Here is a 23,440-nt window from a genome sequence, read left to right as displayed (position 1 = left end):
AGTGGACTGGAGTGAGTGGGCCACGCCCATTGTTCCCGTCATGAAGTCCTCACCGAGTAATAAGCCAGGGGGACCGGGGAAGGTCCGTATCTGCGGAGATTTCAAGATTACTGTGAATCCGGTGCTTCACACGGTACAATACCCGCTTCCGCGGATTGAAGATATCTTTGCTTCGTTGGCTGGAGGGAAACATTTCACGAAAATAGATCTGGCTCAAGCATATCTACAGATGGAGGTCGAGGAAGAGTCACGCCAGTACCTCACCATCAACACTCACAGAGGCTTGTACCGCTACAATAGACTGGTCTTTGGGGTAGCTTCGGCGCCAGCAATTTGGCAGAGGGCCATGGAACAGGTGTTACAAGGAATTCCAAGCACGCAGTGCTACTTAGATGACATTATAATCACGGGAAAAGATGAGGAAGAACACCTCACGAATTTGAAACTGGTACTCACCAGGTTGAAGGAGTATGGCCTTCGGGTTAATCGCAAGAAGTGTGAGTTCTTCCAAAAACGGATCTCATACTGCGGTCATGTCATTGACCGAGAGGGACTGCATAAGTCACCCGAAAAGATTGAAGCGGTTGTGAAGGCCCCCGCTCCAGGAAACGTATCTCAGTTAAGATCATTCTTGGGGTTGATTAATTACTATCACAAGTTTCTGCCGAATTTATCCATGGTACTGCATCCGCTGAATGACCTGTTGCGGAAAGAAACACCATGGAAGTGGAGTGAAGAATGCAAAAAGGCTTTTCGCAGGAGCAAGGAGTTGATTACCTCTGAAGAAGTGTTGGCTCATTTCAACCCAGCATTACCCCTTCGTCTAGCTTGCGATGCTTCCCCGTACGGAATTGGGGCAGTACTCTCGCACAGGCTACCAAATGGCTTGGAAAGGCCAGTGGCTTTCGCGTCCCGATCGTTGACACCCGCGGAGCGAAATTACGCCCAAATAGATAGGGAGGCCCTCAGTCTTGTGTGGGGCGTGAAGAAATTCAACCATTACCTACAATGTAAAAAGTTCACATTGTTGACAGACCACCAGCCGTTGGTGTCCATATTCAACCCAAATAAGGCCGTTTCCACCATGACAGCACAAAGGTTACAAAGGTGGTCCATGTTACTTGGGGCACACCAATACGAAATTGAGTACAAAAGGTCTAAACAGCATGGAAATGCTGATGGGTTGTCACGCTTGCCATTGCCGATGGTAGAAGAAGCGAGTATAGTGGACCCAGTAGAGTTGTTCCACTCATCCATAGTGGAGTGTCTACCGATAACAAACTCAATGATTTAGAATGAGACAAGGAATGACCCGACTCTTTCACGAGTCTATGATGTAACGGTGGAGGGATGGCCAGCACAGAGCGACCCAACACTGCAAGCATTTGCACAGAGGAAAGAACAACTGTCTGTGTGTCGAGGAACCCTGATGTGTGGATCTAGAGTGGTGATTCCACCCAAACTCCAAAAGAAGGTGCTAAAGGAGCTGCACGAAGGACATCTGGGGGGAGTAAAGATGAAAAATCTAGCAAGAGCGTTTGTGTGGTGGCCAGGCATTGATGGAGACATAGAGGAGATCACAAAGAACTGCCTAGGATGTCAGAGGGTTCAGAACGCGCCACCCCAGGCTCCTCTGCATCCATGGGAGTGGCCCTCATCGCCTTGGCAAAGAGTACACATCGACTTTGCTGGTCCATTTATGGACTCGATGTTTCTAATAGCGGTGGATGCCCACTCCAAGTGGCCGGAAGTAATTAAGATGACCACCACCACGACGGAAAAAACCATCGCAGTGTTAAGGACTATGTTTGCTCGGAATGGCCTGCCGGAACAGATCTGTTCTGATAATGGACCACAATTTGTGTCCGAAGAATTCAAGAAATTCTTAAAGAGCAATGGGGTTAAACATTACACGTCAGCCCCATACCATCCCGCCTCCAATGGATTGGCTGAAAGGTTTGTCCAGACCTTCAAGAAGGCCGTAAAGGCCATGAGTAATGAAAATATAGGTCTGCAACATAAGGTGGATAGCTTTTTGTTGGCATACCGAAATGCGACACATGCGGTCACAAATCAAACTCCCGCAATGATGTTCTGTAATAGACGCCTGAGATGCCGGCTGGATTTACTAAAACCAAACGTCAGAAGAGACGTAGAGAACCGGCAATTCCAGGGCATGAACGACAGGGTCACTAGATCTTTCCAGATCGGTCAACGAGTTTTGGCCCGGGACTACCGTACTGAGAAATGGCAGCCTGGAACTATTGGGAAAAGGCTGGGGCCATTGATGTACACCGTGGACATTGGAGACAATATAATAAGGCGCCATGTTGACCAAATCATAGGGTCCACCACAAATGGGCCACCGACTTCACCACCTTATCCGGGTAATGTTGAAACTGAGATACCCAGAACACCTACTTCCGATCTAGTGATACTGGAGTCAGCTGAACCTGACACGGCTTTTCAAGCCGAATCGACCTTGCCAGAAGCACCTCCTAGCCCGCCTGAAATGACGACACCACTGCGGCGTTATCCTGACAGAATCCGGAAACCCCCGGAAAGACTGAATCTATGAACTGTCTTACATAAACCTGTATATATGTTAGAATGTATGTTCACTATGGACTTAGTAAGTAATAAGCTAAAAAGGGAGGATTGTAGTGTATGTACCCGTCTACCTTTAAGGGAACTATTGAATGTAACCGTTCACCTTTAAGAGGACTACTTTCGGTGTGGCACTATTTGTTTGGCTTCTGTATACTGTAATACCGATAGTGACCACACCAGTATATAAGTGTTGTGGCATGATTGCTGGGGCAGATTCGCCCGGACCTTCGAATAGTAAAGACCTGTTTGTTTGTTTGTTACTTCTGAAGTCTGTGTATTTATTAACTGCACAACCCACAGACTTTACAGATGTTCTTGCCATGGTGGGAGTTCAGCGAAGATTCACCAGGCTGATACCTGGGATGGCAGGAATGACGTATGAGGAGAGATTGAGTCGATTGGGCTTATACTCGCTGGAGTTTAGAAGAATGAGAGGGGATCTCATTGAAACTTATTAAATTCTGACAGGACTGGACAGACTAGATGCAGGAAGGATGTTCCTGATGGTTGGGGAGTCCAGAACCAGGGGTCACAGTCTAAGGATAAGGGGTAAGCCATTTAGGACAGAAATGAGGAGGAAGTTCTTCACCCAGAGAGTGGGGAACCTGTGGAATTCTTTACCACAGAAGGCAGTAGAGATCAATTCATTAAATATATTCAAGAAGGAGTTGGATATATTTCTTAAGGCTAAAGGGATCAAGGGATATGGGGAGAAAGCAGGGACAGGGTACTGAATTTGGATGATCAGCCATGATCGCATTGAATGGTGGAGCAGGCTCGAGGGGCCGAATGGCCTACTCCTGCTCCTATCTTCTATGTTTCTATGTGTGCAGGGATGTCAGTGTCAAGTGGAATGTGGAGGAAGAGGTTGCTAAAGCTGAGTGCTGGTGAGGAGAGGCAATGGGGATCAGATTGAGGGTGATGGGAAATTACTCACTTTTCCAGTGTGCAGAAGGTCAAGAAACCTCTTCCTGCACTGAAACCAGGTTCTGCGGATCAGCGACAACGAGCTGACCTCCTGGGCCACCTGGATCCACACAGCCTTCGTCTGCTGTGGAGGCTTCTTCCTCCCTGAGGAAGGGAAGAGCACCTCCTTATTAGCTCTTGCTCCCTCCACCAAAGCTTGCAGGACGACGTCATCAAATCTGGGAGCAGACCTAGGTCTCTCACTGGTCATTTTGCCTCTAGGTCCCTCTCACAGCAAAGGCCAAAAGGTTGGCAGTCTGCAGAAGAAGCAAAGCTTCTTGGAGACCTTAAATGCAGCAGCAATGATGATGTCATCGGAGGTGAGTTTCAGACTGAAAAAACTAATTGGGCCATGGGTTCCCACACGCTGGAACTCAATTGCCCAATTAGGTGAAAATCGCATCAATCTCCCACATCGATTTGGAATCGGGTGGATAACACGAAAAGCGGATGACATGACCCCAGCCCGCCCCAATGACAAAATCGAGCCCATGGTGTCTCTTGTCTTCATTGTAAATTGAGATTCAATGTAAAATATAGTTTAGATTTGCATCATTGTCACAGGGTAACAAACCATTGTTTTTTTGCAGCCTAATGTAATCAAGCTGATGGGGATACCATCTTTAAAAATGTACTTGAACTTCAAAAGGAAAAGCATCCTTATAGCCTCAGGACTTCCTTGTGATCTTCAATTTTCTATTCATCATACTCTGTTACAATTCAAGCTGTCTCCCAACACTATTGTGCTTATAGCAAAGGGTGGTTTCCACAGACAAACTCTTTTCCCCTATCATCTGAAACTTGTAACCATAGCATGGAGTAAATGGGTCAACATGCCACAGCATTATCATCTTCAACCAAATCACATGCACCTGTTCTCTTAGATAGGTGGAAAACACTTGGACCATATGGTTCAGCTAGCCTGTCAATCAAATTTATTACAAAAAAAAATTTACACAGCAAAACTAAGACTTGCATTTATATAGTCCCTTTCACGACCACTGGACGTCTCAAATGAACCTCTGGTTTCTCTCCTCAATCTATCCTCCATAGCTGACCATCTATTTAGTAGTGTTACTGTGGTGTATGTAACCTGTTCCACCTTAAGAGAACTTAAGCCTGTTCCACCTTAAGAGATGTACTACTTTCTCTGGCTGCTGTATACGTAATACCGGTGGTGACCACTGGTATATAAGTACTGTGTAGTGATATTGTATTTAGTATAGTCCTGACCTCCAACTAGTAAAGACCTGTTGAAACTTTATTCTTGTAGTCTGTGTCAGTAATTAATCTTAATACAACTGGAACACACAGACTTAACAGTGGCGACGAGTCCGATTCTTACCCTGCGGCAGTTTATATCCACGGCGGCTTCGTCCACAGAATGGGCGTCGAAGAGAGGCATCCACCCTCATCACCCTGCTGGAAGACACGTCGCGCGGCAGGTATCGAGAACCCAGAGTGCAGAAGACATCCTGAACTCGAAGCCTCCATCAGCGGCAGTCAGCTATCTTCTTTCTACCTCGGTGGTGGGTAAGCCGGTCAGCGACGCGAGCAGAAAGTCGGCCGCGTTGGCTGTACAGATGGGGGAGGAAGACGGAGGAATAAGGGCGGTGAGATCGATCGCGACCGGAGATAAGGGCCGGGCCGCATTCGGGCCGAAAGGCGCAGCGCGGGGACATCGATTGCGGCTGGTGATAAGGGCCGGGCCGCTTTCGGGCCAAAAAGACGCAGCGTCTGGGGCGACTGAAGGCGCGAGAGCCGCGGTGAAGGCGAATGCAGCCGGTGCTAATAACCGGGCTGCAAGAAGGGCTGCGAGGCGCGACATCGGGGAAGCGCGAATGCCCGAGGGAGCCGCGGTGAAGCGGAGACAGCGTCGGGGGAGTTACTAACCGCTGGGAAAGGGGAGCAGCAGCGGCACGCCAAACGCCATTGCAGCCAGTGGGTGAAGACCGCCAAGCGCGGGAAAACCGCCATTTTGTAGGCGGAGGACGAAGACAAGAGCGGGAAGCCGCCATCTTGGGATAATTTTTTTTTTTTAATAAATAAATTGCAACGATGCCTAAACATGGGAACATTAATACCTTTGATAGCGACATCGAAGATTGGGCCATGTATGTAGAACGCATACAAAATTATTGTAAAGCAAATAAAATCCCAGATGCAGAGAAAGCACTAACTTTATTAAACTTAATGGGTGCGAAGACATACGGGCAATTGAAACACCTTTTATCACCAGATGAACCGGCGGATAAGACGTTCGAGGAGATTGTTACTGTCCTGAAAAATCATCTAAACCCCACGCCGCTGATGCTAGCGGAACGATTTAAATTTTACAGCAGAAGGCAGCTGAAGGATGAAAGCAATGCTGAATATTTAATGGAATTGCGTAAGCTAGCAAAGTACTGTCAGTTTGGAACGGGACTAACAGACGCGCTAAGAGATAAATTTGTGTGTGGATTATTAAAAGAAGATACACAAAAGCAACTGCTCGAGGAGAATGAGCTGACGCTTGAGAAAGCGGTCACTATGGCAGCAGCACACGAAGCCGCAGCGAGAGGCACGGCAGTAATGCAGCTACGGTCACCGGAACTCAGTACAAATAAATTGGGTTTGAGTACTGTAAAATGTTATCGTTGTGGAAAGACAACACACGATCAGAACCAGTGTTGGTTTAAAAACCAAGAATGCAGAACGTGTGGCAGGCTTGGCCACATAGCTAAAGTATGCCGGTCAGGAAAGAAGACCAGCAACAAAAAGTCTCCGCAAGGAAAATACATAAAGGTGCACAAGGTGACAAAGACCAGTTCGAACGAACAGAAGTCAGATTCAGACGCTAGCAGTAATGAACTGGGTAGCTTAAGAGTACACAACGTTGGTAAGGATGCAGATCTCCAGACAATTTGGGTCACTCTTCAGATAGCAGGAGTCCAAGTAAAGATGGAATTGGACACTGGATCGGCATTGACGGTCATGAATAAGAAAGATTGCAAAAGGTTATTCCAACATATTCCCCTACGGGATATGGAGATTATATTGAAAACATACACGGGGCAAAGAGTGTACCCCATCGGAAAGATAGAGGTAAAAGTGGTCCACAAGGGCGAAGAAAGCCAAGTTATGGACTTATATGTGCTACCTGAAGGAGGTCCACCACTACTGGGACGGGAGTGGATTAGGAAAATGAATATGGACTGGCACTCCTTAAAAGCACTAACGGTAGATTCCGGGGAAACAGATGTCAAACCTAAACGATTGTCCAAAATATTGGATGATGCTAAAGAGGTGTTCCAGCAAGGACTGGGAACACTGAAAGGAATTACGGCAAACATCAAGATTGATGAACATGCACAACCAAAATTTTTCAAAGCCAGACCGGTACCCTATGCAATACGACCTACTGTAGAAGCAGAACTGGAAGCGCTAGAACGTTCAGGTGTACTGTCTAAGGTAGATTGGAGTGAGTGGGCTACGCCCATTGTTCCCGTTATGAAACGTCCTTCGAGCAACAAGCCAGGAGAACCAGGGAAGGTTCGCATCTGTGGAGATTTCAAGATCACCGTTAATCCGGTGCTTCACACGTTGCAGTATCCGCTTCCGGGGATTGAGGATATTTTTGCTTCGTTGTCTGGCGGGAAACACTTCACCAAGATAGACCTGGCGCAGGTGTACTTGCAGATGGAGGCTGAAGAAGAGTCACGCCAGTACCTCACGATCAACACGCATAGAGGTTTGTACCGGTATAATAGGCTGGTTTTTGGAGTGGCATCGGCTCCGGCAATTTGGCAGAGGGCCATGGAGCAGGTATTACAGGGAATTCCAGGCACACAATGTTACCTGGACGATATTCTGATTACAGGTGATGGTGATGAAGAACACCTCGCAAACTTGGAACTGGTGCTCAACAGACTGAAAGAGTATGGACTTAGAGTTAATCGGCAGAAATGTGAGTTCTTTCAGAAGCGGATCTCGTACTGTGGTCATGTCATTGACCGGGAGGGGCTTCATAAGTCTCCTGACAAGATAGAGGCAGTTGTAAAGGCTCCCGCTCTGGATAATGTCTCTCAGTTGAGGTCGTTTCTGGGATTGATTAACTATTACCATAAGTTTCTACCGAATCTATCCACGGTACTGCACCCGCTGAACGCTCTTTTACAGAAGGGGGTACCATGGGGATGGAGCGAAAACTGTAAGAAGGCATTTCACAAAAGCAAAGAATTGATCACCTCAGAGGAAGTGTTGGCTCACTTCAACCCAACACTGCCTATTCGGTTGGCTTGTGATGCTTCTCCATATGGTATTGGGGCAGTACTCTCACACAAGTTGCCAAATGGCACGGAAAGGCCAGTCGCGTTTGCATCCAGATCATTGACCTCCGCTGAGCGCAACTATGCGCAGATCGATAGGGAGGCTCTCAGCCTTGTATGGGGAGTGAAGAAGTTTAATCATTACCTGCAGGGCCAAAAATTCACACTTCTGACAGACCATCAGCCGTTGGTATCCATTTTTAACCCTCAGAAGGGTGTTTCGGTGATGACAGCACAGCGACTCCAGAGATGGTCCCTTTTCCTAGGGGCACATCAATATCAAATAGAATTCAAAGGTACAAAGCAGCATGGCAATGCTGATGGGCTGTCGTGCCTGCCACTACCTGAAGCAGAAGAGATGACGAAAGTTGACCCTGTTGAGTTATTTCATTCGATCATCATCGAGTGTTTACCAGTCACCAATGCAAGTATTGAAAGAGAAACCAGGAACGACCCGACACTGTCCCGAGTTTACGAGGAGACAGTGAAGGGATGGCCAACACGTGGTGATCCTCTGTTACCGGCATTCTCGGCAAGGCGAGACCAGCTGTCCGTCTGCCATGGTACTTTCATGTACGGGACAAGAGTGATTATTCCTCCCAAGTTACGGGAAAGAGTTCTAAAGGAACTGCATGAAGGTCATCTGGGGGGAGTTAAGATGAAAAGTCTTGCTAGGGCTTAAGTATGGTGGCCGGGCATTGACCAACAGATAGAGGAGTTGACAAAAAGCTGCGCTGGGTGCCAAAAAGTGCAAAATGCACCTCCGATCGCACCGCTACACCCATGGGAATGGCCTTCAGCCCCATGGCAACGCGTACATATTGACTTTGCTGGTCCATTCATGGACTCCATGTTCCTAATTGCGGTGGACGCACATTCCAAATGGCCAGAAGTGATCAAGATGAATACCACTACTTCAGAAAAGACAATTGCGGTGTTAAGAACAATATTCGCAAGGAACGGATTGCCAGAACAGATATGTTCGGACAACGGACCACAGTTCGTGTCGGAAGAATTCCAAAAATTCTTAAAGAAGAATGGGGTGAAACATTATACCTCTGCCCCATATCATCCGGCGACAAACGGGTTGGCCGAGAGATTTGTCCAAACATTCAAAAAGGCAATAAAGGCCATGAATGATGATCAGATTTCGCTACAGCACAAGGTGGACAATTTCCTAATGGCACCTCGAAACGCCGCTCATGCAGTGACTAACCAAAGTCCTGCCATGATGTTTTATAACAGGAGGTTGCGGTCCAGGTTGGACTTGTTAAAACCAAATATGCGGAGGGAAGTGGAAAACAAACAGTTCCGGCATATTAATAACAAGTCCACTCGAAGTTTCGACGTAGGACAACCAGTGTTGGCAAGGGGCTATGGAAACGAAAAATGGCAGTCCGGAACAATTCGGGCCAGACAAGGACCTCTGATGTACACAGTAGATATTGGTAACAATGTGATAAGGCGTCATGCGGATCAACTGGTAGAATCAAGAGCAAGGGTCGAACCCATGGTTGCGACAGAGACAACTGTGGAAGACGTTAATGAACCTGAAGCATCTTCCTCGGCAGGGACTGTACCTGATGATGACGTCCAATACATAGGAAACCAACTAGAGGAGTCACCTCAGCAACAAGAATCAGAGACCACTGAAAGGCGTTATCGAAACCGAATCAGAAGGCCTCCTGAGAGACTGAACCTTTGAACTGTTTATACCTGAAGTTATATATGTATATATGTTATTATGTTATGTTAAATGGGGATATGACTGTTAAGCTAAAAAGGGAGGATTGTGGTGTATGTAACCTGTTCCACCTTAAGAGAACTTAAGCCTGTTCCATCTTAAGAGATGTACTACTTTCTCTGGCTGCTGTATACGTAATACCGGTGGTGACCACCGGTATATAAGTACTGTGTAGTGATATTGTATTTAGTATAGTCCTGACCTCCAACTAGTAAAGACCTGTTGAAACTTTATTCTTGTAGTCTGTGTCAGTAATTAATCTTAATACAACTGGAACACACAGACTTAACAGTTACCATGTTCTCCTGTGTCTGGTGATTTATGTCCTCCATGGAGGTTGCCATCCATTCCGCGGTGGGACCTACATTTGCCAGAGCCTGCACCACGGCGCTGTTCATATTTGAGATGGACTCCTCCATTCTCTGCACACTCACAGTCACTGTGGTTGCTAACCCACTCAGAGCCTCCTGCACTTGTTCCTGAAGCTCCAGCACCGCTCTCTTTCTGGATGGCCCCAGAGGCTCAGCGTCTGCATGCAGCTCAGCAAAGCTAGGAGAGTCCACCGACCCCCAATGAGGAGTCTCCACTGCTGTCACTGTCTCCACCATCTACTGATGCTCACTTGTGAGTTGTGAGACACCAGGTGACAACACTACTCTATCGCGCATTGGACCCACTGGGGTGTGCGTCTCTGCGCTGGTGCTGGCTGTGCTCATTTATGCTGACGCTGCTCCTTCAGAGTCTGGAGGTTCCTCTGAGGAGCCCTCCTGCTCTTCCACCTGGACAGTAGGGAGGGGGGCTCTTTATGATCCTGTGGGAGAATAAGACATGATTTAAACATGTGATATGTAGGTTGCAAACACATTCCCTTGTGCAAGTAATTAGCACTCAATCTCTAGGAACATCAGATCCCATCAGTCACTCCTGAATGCCAAATCAGATGTTTGGAAAATATTTCTGTCAACAGGTTGTTCAGATGAGCCCGTCTCTCTGTTCCCCCACTTCAAGCTCCTCAGCACCTCCAACAATGTCCAGAGCTGACTCCTCAGTGTGGGTGAACTGCGCCACGGATGGTGGTCCTCCTCCTGTTCTCTCCCTCTTATTGTGGGATCTCTTTTCCTGCAATGAAGGACAGAAGTGCAGTTTTAGTGGGATTGATGGAATGAGTGTAAAGAATGGATAGGATAGATGTTTGGAGGGAGACTATGATGGAGTGAGGTGCCAATACCAATTTCCCTCCTTGTTAGTTGTTGTCATGGCATAACATTGAGAGTGAGTGTGAGGGGTGCATAGAAAGATGGGGATGTGATTTTGTACATACGGAGAGCGAGATGGGTGATGGTGCAAGGGATGTTGGGGTGAGTTAGTATTTGCAGGAGTAGGGCTGGCAATGCAGAGTGATGGGAATGTGAAGACAGGCACAGCAGGATGAAGGTAAGTGTGCTGTTATACTCACTTTTGCTGAACGCAGGAGATCATTGAACCTCTTCCTACACTGGACCCAGGTGCGTGTACAGATGGACCTCACACTTACCTCCTCAGCAAATTGCAGCCAGGCTGCCTTGATGTGCTGAGGAGGCTTCCTCCTTCCATTCGAAGGGAACAGAGACTCCTTGCGTCCTCTTACTCCCTCCACAAGTAAATGGAGGGAGTCATCATCAAAGCGGGGAGAAGTCTTTGTTCTAGGAGCTGTCATCTCGGCAACCACCAGCACTCAGGAGCATCAAATGTAAATGAAAGGCAAGGAGTACGTGGCCCCCTTAAATACAACTGCTTCAAAGATGTCATCAAAGGTGAGCTACAGACACGGACCCACTGATTGGGTCGGGTAGCGCGCACAGCGGGCTTAATAAGCCCAATCTACTGAAAATCGTTATCTCATTGCGGATGCAACCGGCAGCGGGTCCGGAAGCTGCCAGACAGTGAACCTGATGCCAACCCACCTCCGGACAGAAAATCCACTCCTATGTGTGGAGATGTACCGAGCATTAGTGTGCAGGAGCAAGGGCAGGAGGATAGGACAGCCCAGGAAGCAGCTCGCCAGAGGGGTGCTCACATCCGACCTCTGCTGCAGAGGGTACAGATGATGACATTGAGACTCCACCATGTTGTGTATGTAATATGTGTGCTACTTTGAACCTATGGACAGGACTGCACTACTTGTTGGGCGTAGTGATACGCAGTACCACTCCTGGCCATAGGGGTATAAATAGTACTGTGGGTACTGATCCCCCTCAGTTCCCGCCTGTGGGCATGAAGTAAAGACCTATGTATAGTCCCTACCTCCAACCAGTAAGGACCTGTTTGAGTTATACGTTTAAGTCTTTGTGTTAATTGTTCAATACAATACACATACTTAACACTGGCGACGAGTCGGTTCGAACCCTGCGGCAGTTATTCCACAGCGGCTTCGTCCAAAGACAGGACGTTGAAGAGAGGTTCCAATCCTCAACACCCCACTGAAAACTGAAGGGCAGCAGAAATCCTGACAGCTTCCAGCGACTGGAAGCGACAGGCATTAGGACCCTGAAGCCTCCATAACCTCGTGGGTAAGCCAGAGCCCGGGAGGGCGCGAGCGGGTAAGCCAGAGCCTGGGAGGGAGTGAGCAAGAGCCGCCGAGCGGGTGAGCCAGAGGCCGGGAGCCGCTTCAAGCGGGAGGCGCTTAGCGGGCCAGCGATCGCACCGGTGATAAGGGCTGAGAACCGTTTCGGGCGGGCGGCGCACCAGCGATCGCACAGGAGATAAGAGCCGCAGTCGGGCTGAAAGTCAGCGACGAGAAGCGCGGGAAAACCGCCATTGAAGTGGGCGGGGAGAGCGAGAAGCGCGGGAAAGCCGCCATTTTTCACGGGAAAACCGCTGGGGAAGAAGGCAGAAGCGGGAAAACCGCCATTTTGTGGGCGGAGGACGACGGCAAGAGTGGGAAGCCGCCATCTTGGATAACAGTAAAAAAAAAATCTGAGAAATTGCAAATCTGATAAAGTACTACAATGCCTAAACACGGGAATATTAGCAACTTTGATAGTGACATCGAAGATTGGGCCATATATGTTGAACGAGTTAAAAATTATTGTAAGGCCAATAAAATTCGTGAGGCTGATAAAGCACTAACATTATTAAATTTAATGGGTGCGAAGACATACGGGCAATTGAAACACCTGTTATCACCAGATGAACCGGCGGATAAGACGTTCGATGAGATTGTTACTGTCCTGAAAGATCATCTAAACCCCACGCCGCTGATGCTAGCGGAACGATTTAAATTTTATGACAGAAGGCAGCTACAGCATGAAAGCAATGCTGATTATTTGCTGGAATTGCGTAAATTAGCGAAATATTGCCAGTTTGGAACGGGACTGACAGAGGCACTTCGAGACAAATTTGTGTGTGGTTTATTTAAACAGGATACACAAAAGCGACTGCTCGAGGAGAATGAGCTGACGCTTGAGAAGGCGGTCACTATGGCAGCAGCACACGAAGCCGCAGCGAGAGGCACGGCAGTAATGCAGCTACGGTCACCGGAGCTCAGTGCACACAAATTGGGTGTGAGTTCTGGCAAATGTTATCGTTGTGGAAAGACAACGCATGATCAGAACCAGTGTTGGTTTAAAAACCAAGAATGTAGAACTTGTGGTAGGCTTGGACATATAGCTAGAGTATGCAGGTCAGGGAAGAAGACCAGCAACAAGAAGTCACCGCAAGGAAAATACGCAAAGGTACACAAGGTGACCGAACAGGAGTCCGATTCAGACGCTAGCAGTAATGAACTGGCTAGCTTAAGCTGTAATGAACTGGCTAGCTTAAGAGTACTCAACGCTGGTAAGGGTGCAGACCTCCAGACAATTTGGGTCACTCTTCAGATAGAAGGAGTCCAAGTAAAACTGGAATTGGACACTGGATCGGCATTGACGGTCATAAATAAGAAAGATTACGGAAAGTTATTCCAACATGTTCCCCTACAGGATACGGGGATTATATTGAAAACATACACGGGGCAAAGAGTGTACCCCATCGGGAAAATAGAGGTTGCAGTGGTCCACAAGGGCGAAGACAGTCAAATAATGGACTTATTTGTGATATCTGAAGGAGGTTCTCCACTACTAGGACGGGAGTGGATTAGGAAAATGAATATGGACTGGCATTTCCTACAAACAATAACGAGTGAGAACTCGGTGAAGATAGTCGGCCCAGACTCTGGAACGGATGATGGTAAGCCCAGCTCAGGTGCAAAAGACAAAGTTTCAGCACAGAATTCCACTGAGCAACAACAACATAGTTTAACTGTGTATTCTGAGTCTGGCAAGTCTACTGATGTGCCCATTTCTGAGGGACACCGGGCTCGAACTCAACTCCATTTCAAACTACAACAGCAATTAGAACAAATGCTTCGCCGTTGTGAGCAAGAGTTGAATGCAACGAAAGAGTTCTTTGATATAGAGTTGGAGAATCTGGAAAGACAACAGAAGCAGCTGATGGAGAAAATGGAGCAGTAGCACACAAAACGTCTGATGTCAGAGGAGTTAACGGTCAGCCAACTCCTGCATATGCTGAAGGACAGGACTCTGAAATGGGAAAAACTTGAACACGAACTTCAATATTCAAAGGAAAGGGGTTCGGAGCTATCAAAGGTTATTGGAAGAGCTGAGGTGGCAACACAGACTGAGATGACTGCAACAGAGCAGCCCTTGGATGCCAAAAGTACGCTGACTCACGTCAACGTAGAACAACAGACCGCTGAAACAGCTGCTCCGGTCGAGGGATTGAATAGTCCGATCAATCAATCTCCAAAAGAAGTTGAAGTAGTAAAATCTCAAATGAGGTCATTAGTAAACGACTTGCTGAAAGCCCAGAAAAAGCTGGATGAAGAGGTACGCATGAAGAAGTCTCTTCAGGAAAGATGTCTGGACTTGGAACAAAAGCTGGCTAACGCCCAGCTGGGTGTGGAGGAAATAGAAGACCCTCTCGCTGGCCTAGATCAGGACGACACCGAATATTACTATGTCCTGTCCTGCCCAACTTGTAACTTCGACTCCCACCATACAGAAATCATGGAGGAGCACCGAAAGTCTACAGAACATCGGGAGAAGGTGGCTCTACTACGGAAAAAGGAGGGAGAGAAGGAGGAACTGCGCATGCAGCTGGCAGCTGACAGTGGAGCCCAGAGAGTCTCCAAGAAGCAAAAAAGGAAAAGTCGAAACAGAAGATGACCCATCTGAACCATTATTACCTCTACCAGATCACACACGTGGTCCCTCCGAACGGAGCCAATTCAGTTCGGAAGTTCAAACTGTTAAATCCATGGAAGGACTATTGAATGAGTCACTCCAGCAACGTGAACCGACTCCACCACAGAGATTGAATCTGTGAACTGTTTTCCGCAGAGACTGAATCTGTGATCTGTTTTGACATGAAGTTATCTATGTTATTCTGTTATGTAAACCTGAAGTTATATATGTATATATGTTATTACGTTATGTTAAATGGGGAGATGACTGTAAAGCTAGGAAGGGAGGAATGTTGTGTATGTAATATGTGTGCTACTTTGAACCTATGGACAGGACTGCACTACTTGTTGGGCGTAGTGATACGCAGTACCACTCCTGGCCATAGGGGTATAAATAGTACTGTGGGTACTGATCCCCCTCAGTTCCCGCCTGTGGGCATGAAGTAAAGACCTATGTATAGTCCCTACCTCCAACCAGTAAGGACCTGTTTGAGTTATACGTTTAAGTCTTTGTGTTAATTGTTCAATACAATACACATACTTAACACACCATACATAAGAAGACTGATGGCAACCCACAGGGACATTCTAAATGTAAACTGGCCTGTCTGCCAGCAAGGCTACAGACAATGTCAGAGGACATGGAGGAGTCCAGCACCAATTTGTGCGCTACCTATGTGCCCGTCATTGAGACCATGTAGTCACCATGGAGCGAGTGGTCAGTTTTCTGAGCTGTGTAGGAGGACCCCACAGCGTTGGAGCCTCTGGGGATAGCTCTGACAGCTTTGACAGAAGTTCAGACTGCTGGCATCTTGGCTCTGGGGTCAGGAATCTGACAATCACTTTAAAAGTGACTGCTTGCGGATTCTGCAAGCTGCAGAGAATACACAGTATGGTTCAGTATGCCATAAGCCATATCAGGCGCTGCTATAGGGATGTTTCCCTGCTTTCTGTGTCCATTATGTGCAAAGCATTTTACTAATACATGTTTGTAGGTCATTCCCATAGAACAAAAAGAGGTCCAATGTGCTAATGTCTGGATAATTGAATTCCTACAATTACAGTCTTGAACATCAAAGTGTTAATTGAGATTACCCACCCAACATCTTTTGTATTTGATATCCTGCGGATCCTTTTCAAATGTAAGCATGTTTGATTTACAGCTCTCTATGGGGGTGAAATTCGGCTCCTTTGCGCCTCCGAGGGGCACGACTGAAATTCGACCGCACCCCGCGAGGTTGCCGGGGTGGTGTCTGCGCCAGCCTTACGGGTCACGAGCCAGGCCAACCTCTACTCGTGGGGCGGTAGTTAATGGGGAGCTGCGACCGCAAACTGCGCCACCATTCTCTTCTTTTGGCCGACCTCCAGGTCGACCCTCCGTGGTGTGCCATGGCATGGTCCTGGCCACCCTGGTGGCCTAGTTGGGGCCATCGGAGGCCCTGCAGTGTGTGCAGCGGCCTTCCCCTTTAACTGAGGGAGAGGGGCATTGAAAAGCGGCAGCGCCTCCGTGGAGTGCTGCCGATCGTGCGCCGGCATCGCCTCGGTTACTGCCCCACCAGGAATTGGAGCACCCGACATTGACTTAAGGAGTAAAAACAAAATGGCCCCAATTTTGTTTGGCAGAAAAATAAATATTATTGAGTGCCAGTCTGGCCTCTGAATCAGATGGTTGTGGGCTCAAGCCCCGTTCCAGAGACTTGCACACATAATCAAGGCTGACATTTCAGTGCAGTATAGATGGAGTGATGCACAGTCGGAGGTGTTGTCTTTCAGATGAGATGTTAAACCAAAACCCAATCTGCCCTCTCAGGTGGATGTAAATGATTCCAGGGTAACATTTATTCCTCAATCAATATGAAATCAGATTAACTGGTTATTTATTTCATTGTAGTTTGTGGGACCTTGCTGTGTACAATTTGGTTGTCACATTTTGTCAAAGTACAACAATGACTGCACTTCAAAAGTATATTATTGGCTGTGAAGTGCTTTGGGATATCCTGTGCTCATGAAAGGTGTTCATAAATTCAAATACTTTCTTTAATAACAATGTCACAAATATCAAAAAATTGTCTAAAAAAACACTGTACTAATAAAGCACTGTAAATATCACAAAAACAAAATAGAAAGGCATTTAAAAGCTCCTTCACCCATGGAGTTTCTCTTGCTCATATTTCAAATAGGTGCACAAAGGGGAAAAGAGCAAACATGGAACAGGTACGATTAATTTGTGCTCGGTGTTCATTTAAATATTTTTCCATTACATCTGGGGCCTTAATGAAGTATAGAAAATGAACACAAACACTTCAGCTCACTAAAAACAGAAGAGCACTGATTGCAGACCTGAAAGAAATAGGCTCAGGACATGCTCTCCCAGTTCAGTGCACTTTCTGTGCCAGTTTGTCACCCGCTGTCCTGGTGCACAGGACATAGAAACATAGAAACACAGAAGATAGGAGCAGAAGTAGGCCATTCAGCCCCTCGAGCCTGCTCCGCCATTTAATGAGATCATGGCTGATCATCCAAATTCAGTACCCTGTTCCTGCTTTCTCCCCATATCCCTTGATCCTTTTAGCCTTAAGAAATATATCTAACTCCTTCTTGAATATATTTAATGAATTGTCCTCAACTGCCTTCTGTGGTAGAGAATTCCACAGGTTCACCACTCTCCGGGTGAAGAAATTCCTCCTCTTCTCTGTCCTAAATGGATTACCCCTTATCTTTAGACTGTGACCCCTGGTTCTGGACTCCCCCGCCATTGGGAACATCCTTCCTGCATCTAGTCTGTCTAGCCCTGTTAGAATTTTATAAGTTTCAATGAGACCCCCTCTCATTCTTCTAAACTCCAGCAAACATAAGCCCAATCGACCCAATCTTTCCTCATACGTCATTCCTGCCATCCCAGGTATGAGTCTGGTGAATTGTCGCTGCACTCCCTCCATGGCAAGAACATCCTTCCTCAGATAAGGCGAACAAAACTGCACACAATACTCAAGGTGTGGTCTCACCAAGGCCCTGTACAACTGCAGCAAGACATCCTTGCTCCTGTACTCGAATCCTCTCGCTATGAAGGTCAACATACCATTTGCCTTCTTAACCGCCTGTTGCACCTGCGTGCTTAACATCAGTGACTGATGCACAAGGACACCCAGGTCTCGTTGCACTTCCCCTTCTCCCAATCTATTGCTGTTCAGATAATAAGCTGCCTTCCTGTTTTTGCCACCAAAGTGGATAACCTTGCATTTATCCACATTATACTGCATCTGCCATGCTTCTGCCCAATCACCCAACCTGTCCAAATCATACTGGAGTTTCTCGGCATCCTCCTCACAGCACACATGCCCACCCACCTGTTATGTTCATAAATAAATAGACATTTTCATTATGAAAAGCTAGCTTGAGCTAGTCACTTTATTCAGCCATGTGGACTAGTTTGCAGGCACCCATCTTGACTACTGCCTTGTGGGTAGCCTGGTGCCTTGTGGGTAGCCCCACTCTTATATACATACAGCTCCACCTAGTGTACCATTCTAGAATGACATGTTACTGATCATTACATCCCCCTTTCTATGAGGTTAAACAAAATCAACATCAATCAATATCAATCAAATTTCAAGAAACACGATAAAGAAGATATCAGTAACACTTTTGTTAGTGCTCTATAAACATAAACATTTTCACAACAGTCAACACATTTTCAAAGCTTTACTTTATACTCAAAGATTAAGGCCTAGAAATTCAGTTGGGCGCGCCAGCCGTTAGCGCCTTAGGGGGAGTAGATCTCGAGCGCTAGGCGCTTATCGCCTGGGCGCAGCGCGATCTGCGCCTCTCCCCAACTTCAGGACACATTTAGCGCCGGCGCAAAGTCTTAGCGCGCGCCCTGCTGCGCGCGCAGATCATGACGTCATATAATAGTGCAACGCCCTTTGTGCGCCCCAAACCGGAACTTCACTCGCGCCGGCCCATTGTGCGCCGGGCGTCCCGAGCGACTGTGAAGTGGAACGGTACACAGGCCAGCTGGGCCGGGGGGAGTGCTAATTAAAGGGCACTTACCCAGCAGTATAAAGGCCAGCCATTTTGCAGCATTCACTCTTGTGCAACGGTTTTTTGGACAGAGACCAAGGAGGAGAGTTTACTGGTTTGGACCAACACTTGGACAGGTATTTTTGGCTCAGGCCAGAGCTTACCAATTATCTTAGCCTTCATTCAGAGCTCAGTGTTTGCCAGCATATAATGGGGGCTGCATTGGGTGGCAACGCTGAATTTCAGCCTTATGCCAGAAGGGCTTACAGACGCCGTGAGAGAGTGGCAGCCCTGGCTAGACGCAGAGGGGGCAACAGGCGTCGCCAACTGAGGCCTTACCCACGCAGGGTATACCGCCAGCAGACCTCCTATCTGACCATGTCTGCCGCGATGTGTGTTAGGAGGCTGCGATTCCGAAGGGAGGTGGTTGCAGACATCTGCCGGCTGCTTCAGAGAGATCTGCAGCCACAGCTGATGCGCAGGACGTCTCTGTCGGTGGCAGTGAAGGTGACGGTGGCTCTCAACTTCTATGCCTCCGGCTCCTTCCAATCCGCTACTGGGGACATCGCTAACATCTCCCAGTTCGCCGTGCATTGCTGCATCCGCCAGGTGACCGAAGCCCTTTTCAGAAGGAGACATCAATTCATCTCCTTCCCCATGACCCTGGACAAGCAGCAGCAGCGTGCAGTGGGGTTTGCAAGAATAGCGGGCTTCCCCATGGTGCAGGGCGCCATTGACTGCACGCATGTGGCTTTGCGGGCACCTCTTGAGCATGCCGAGGATTACCGCAACCGGAAGGGCTACCATTCCCTCAATGTACAGCTGGTGTGTGACCACAGGCAGCGCATCCTAGCTGTCAATGCTCACTTTCCAGGCAGCAGCCACGACGCCTTTATCCTGCGACAGACAGCTGTGGCTGACATGTTCCAGGCACAGCCTCCCCCAAGAGGATGGCTTATCGGGGACAAAGGCTATCCTTTGTGTACCTGGCTCATGACCCCGCTCCGCGTGCCCACGACCCCTGCTGAAGAGGCATACAACGAGAGCCATCAAGCGACGAGGAGCCTCATAGAACAAACAATCGGCGTGCTCAAGCAACGGTTCCGCTGTCTCGAGCGCTCCGGGGAGCCCTCCAGTATTCGTAGGATCGAGTCTCCCAATTCGTCGTCGTTTGCTGCATGCTGCACAACCTGGCTATCTGCAGGACTCAGGCACTGCCACCTCACGTTGGACCACCACCTCAGGAGGAGGAGCAGGAGGAGCATGAGGACGACGAGGAGTACCAGCCCAGGAGGGCGCACAAGGTCCAAGGGCCGCCCGTCGTCGGCTTATTGAACGTCACTTCTAGGCCCCCTGTCAGGGAATGGCTTGTGCCAATGATAGAACATGATTGCAGCCGCTCCGCAAGCCCTCAGCCGGTTAAGGCAACAAACACTTCAAAGATCAAACATGGACAATGTGAATAAATAAAATGCTTTATTGTACAAACTCTGGGCCCTTCCCACATGAAAACCAAAAACAGAGGAAACCCCCAAAAAACACTCAAACACATTACTCGCTCCCACAACCTGGGGAGGATTAACAAAATAGGGCAACTAAAATGGCCGTCATTCTCGGCCTTCGTCAAAAACAAACATCACATCATCGGCCTTCAAAAAGCAAACATCCAATTCTCGGCCTCAAGAAACAAACACAAATGGCCACACATTCGACTATTTGGCCCGCTAGGGCGATGCCTTGGCCATCTTTGGGTGGCCCCTGCCTGCCCTGCTGCTCCGCCTCAAAGTAAGGCCATTGCCTGCTGCAAGGCTGGGGGCAGGCTCCTGAGGGGCACATGTCATGACGGCAGATGCCCTTGGGGGTCGGCCTAGTCGAGGTCTGGGCGTCGAGCGGCCGGCTGTTGATTGCTGCAGCTGTGGCTGGCCAGCATCAGTCGCTGCAGCAGCTCCTGGCAGCTCCACTGGGGGAGTGGCAGTGGCGGCTGGAGGAATGGCGGCAAGCTGGCGGATGGCAGGCGCTCGCTGGTCGCCTGAGACACAGGCACTCGCCCGGGCCAGCACTGCAGCATGCGCACCAATCTGCCGAGGGACAGACCGATGTGCTGCTGCAGCGCGCCGGGTGCCCTGGCGATGCCTGGCTGACACAGCGAGTGTGGCAGCAGTGAGTGCCCGTGTTGACCTGTTCACTGACCGCAGCAGAGCAGCCAGTGACTGGACGGCACCACTAATCACCTGGCCAGTCGCTGAAAGATCTGCCCGGTATTCCGCCCGACTGGTGGCCTCTAAGGGCCCGAACTCGGCCACACGCCGAGAGAGGGAATCGATGGACTCAGGCAACCGTGCCACTGCCGCCATGAGCTCCGTGTGCCGGCGCTCCGAGTCCGCGGACAAGTCTTCGAGGCGTTCCATCTCCTCGGCGAAGAGCATCTCCTGACTGGAGGCCGGACTCTCCCTCTGGGGAGAAGGCCGCCGAGCTGGCCGACCCTTCCTGCGTTGCTGGAGGCCGCTGGGCCCAGCAATTGGACTCCCCTCCGACGCATCCCCCCTCTGGGGAGAAGGCCGCCGAGCTTCCACCCCCCTCCCGCCTTTCTGCAGCACGCAGGTCCCAGGAGCTCCCCTCCCCTTCGACACTTCCGCCACGCTGCCCTCCAGGGAAGACGTGTCCCCTACATTGGCCTGGGCGGCCGCGGCTGAGGGTTCCCCTGATGGGCCGCCTTTCACTTGCTCCTCCTCCTGCTCCTCCTCGGAGGTTCTGTCACTGGCAAGTTGAGGGACCTCCTCTTGACCATCTGAAAGCAGGAAGGCACAAGTGTAGCTTTAGAGTGAGGAGAGGGCGTCAGTGCGGGATGCATGAGTGGTGGCATTCAGCGCATTGGTCGGACAGTGGCAAAGGATGTAGATCTGATGCGCAAGTGGGACGAGAGAGGTGCAAAAGGTGATGTCCTTACCATTGCTTCCCAGAACAGGGTCGGCATCTCCACATGCAACGGGCCCAATCACCCGGCCACCCATGAGGCGCTCCACGCGATGTTGCAGGTCGGTGAGTGGCTGGATATGGGGTCGTCCTCCCCCGGTCGCAGTCCGGCTCTTGCGATTATTCGCCAGCTTGGCCTGCAAGAGAAAGGACGGCCTCTAAGTACAGTGTGTCGCCGTGATCTTGTGTGCACTGCCTTCCATGGTGGAATAGCCTGGCCAGTGTGTCGCCATGATCTGCTGTGCACTGCCTCCCATGGTTGAATAGCCTGGCCAGTGTGTCGCCATGATCTGCTGTGCACTGCCTCCCATGGTGGAATAGCCTGGCCAGTGTGTCGCCATGATCTGCTGTGCACTGCCTCCCATGGTGGAATAGCCTGGCCAGTGTGTCGCCATGATCTGCTGTGCACTGCCTCCCATGGTGGAATAGCCTGGCCAGTGTGTCGCCATGATCTGCTGTGCACTGCCTCCCATGGTGGAATAGCCTGGCCAGTGTGTTGCCATGATCTGCTGTGCACTGCCTCCCATGGTGGAATAGCCTGGCCAGTGTGTCGCCATGATCTGCTGTGCACTGCCTCCCATGGTGGAATAGCCTGGCCAGTGTGTCGCCATGATCTGCTGTGCACTGCCTCCCATGGTGGAATAGCCTGGCCAGTGTGTCGCCATGATCTGCTGTGCACTGCCTCCCATGGTGGAATAGCTTGGCCAGTGTGTTCAGTGCAGAATGTGCTATTGATGCTCATGCCTGTGCCATAGCTGCTGGATGAAGGCTGGCCATTAGAGCTTTCAGGTCCCTTTGCTCATAATGTGAGGTGCACATGCAAGGATGAGGAGGTCATTGGAAAGGGTACTCACCCTGACAATGCGTGTGAGGTCATTTAACTTTTTGCGGCATTGGGCACCGGTCCTGGGGACGTCGCTGTTGGCTGACAGTTTGCTGGCGACATGCCGCCAGGCTCTCCTGTAGACGCGGACCGTTGCCTTCTTGCCATTGTCCGGGTACAAAACATGGCGCCTCTTCTCCACAGCAGCAAGCAGCACACTCAGATCACGCTCTGAGAAGCGCTGCGCACGTTCACGGGCCTTCTCCATGTCTTCAGGCGCTATTTGGGTCCAGCAGCAGTGTTCAGGCCTAGCTGGAGGGCTCCACTATCCAGGGCGTGGCAGCAGACACAGTCGACCCTTCCCCCTTAAGAGCTGGCCGGTGCCAGGGTGTCTGCTGTCAGTCACGAGATGGCCGCACCTGCGCTGCGCCCGGCCTCATCGAGCACCACCTCCGGCTTAGCGCCCAAAGAGAGGCGTCCAACAGCAGTTTTAGCGCTCGCCCGAACTAGTAGGGCGAAGCTAATGAATATCGGAGAAGTGGCCTAGATTTTGCGGCGGCCGCAAACTTTAGCGGACGCCCCCCTTTAGCGCCCATGAATTTCTAGGCCTAAGTCTATCAGGCTTTTTTACTTCACATGTGGATCTTCTCAGCACAGGTAAGTCTGATGTGTTTTCATGAGAGCCTGTATGTGTGTTTGTGTTAGATTGTTCTGGTGGTGAGTGACAAGATTCAGTTGCGGCATTGTCATCGATTTGCTCTTGGATAGTTTCTTGT

This window comes from Somniosus microcephalus, chromosome 9 (genome assembly GCF_052327205.1).
Source record: "Somniosus microcephalus isolate GS21.2 chromosome 9, FLI_Smic_1.0, whole genome shotgun sequence".
Lineage (NCBI taxonomy): Eukaryota > Metazoa > Chordata > Chondrichthyes > Squaliformes > Somniosidae > Somniosus > Somniosus microcephalus.
Note: the sequence above shows the minus strand (reverse complement) of the source record.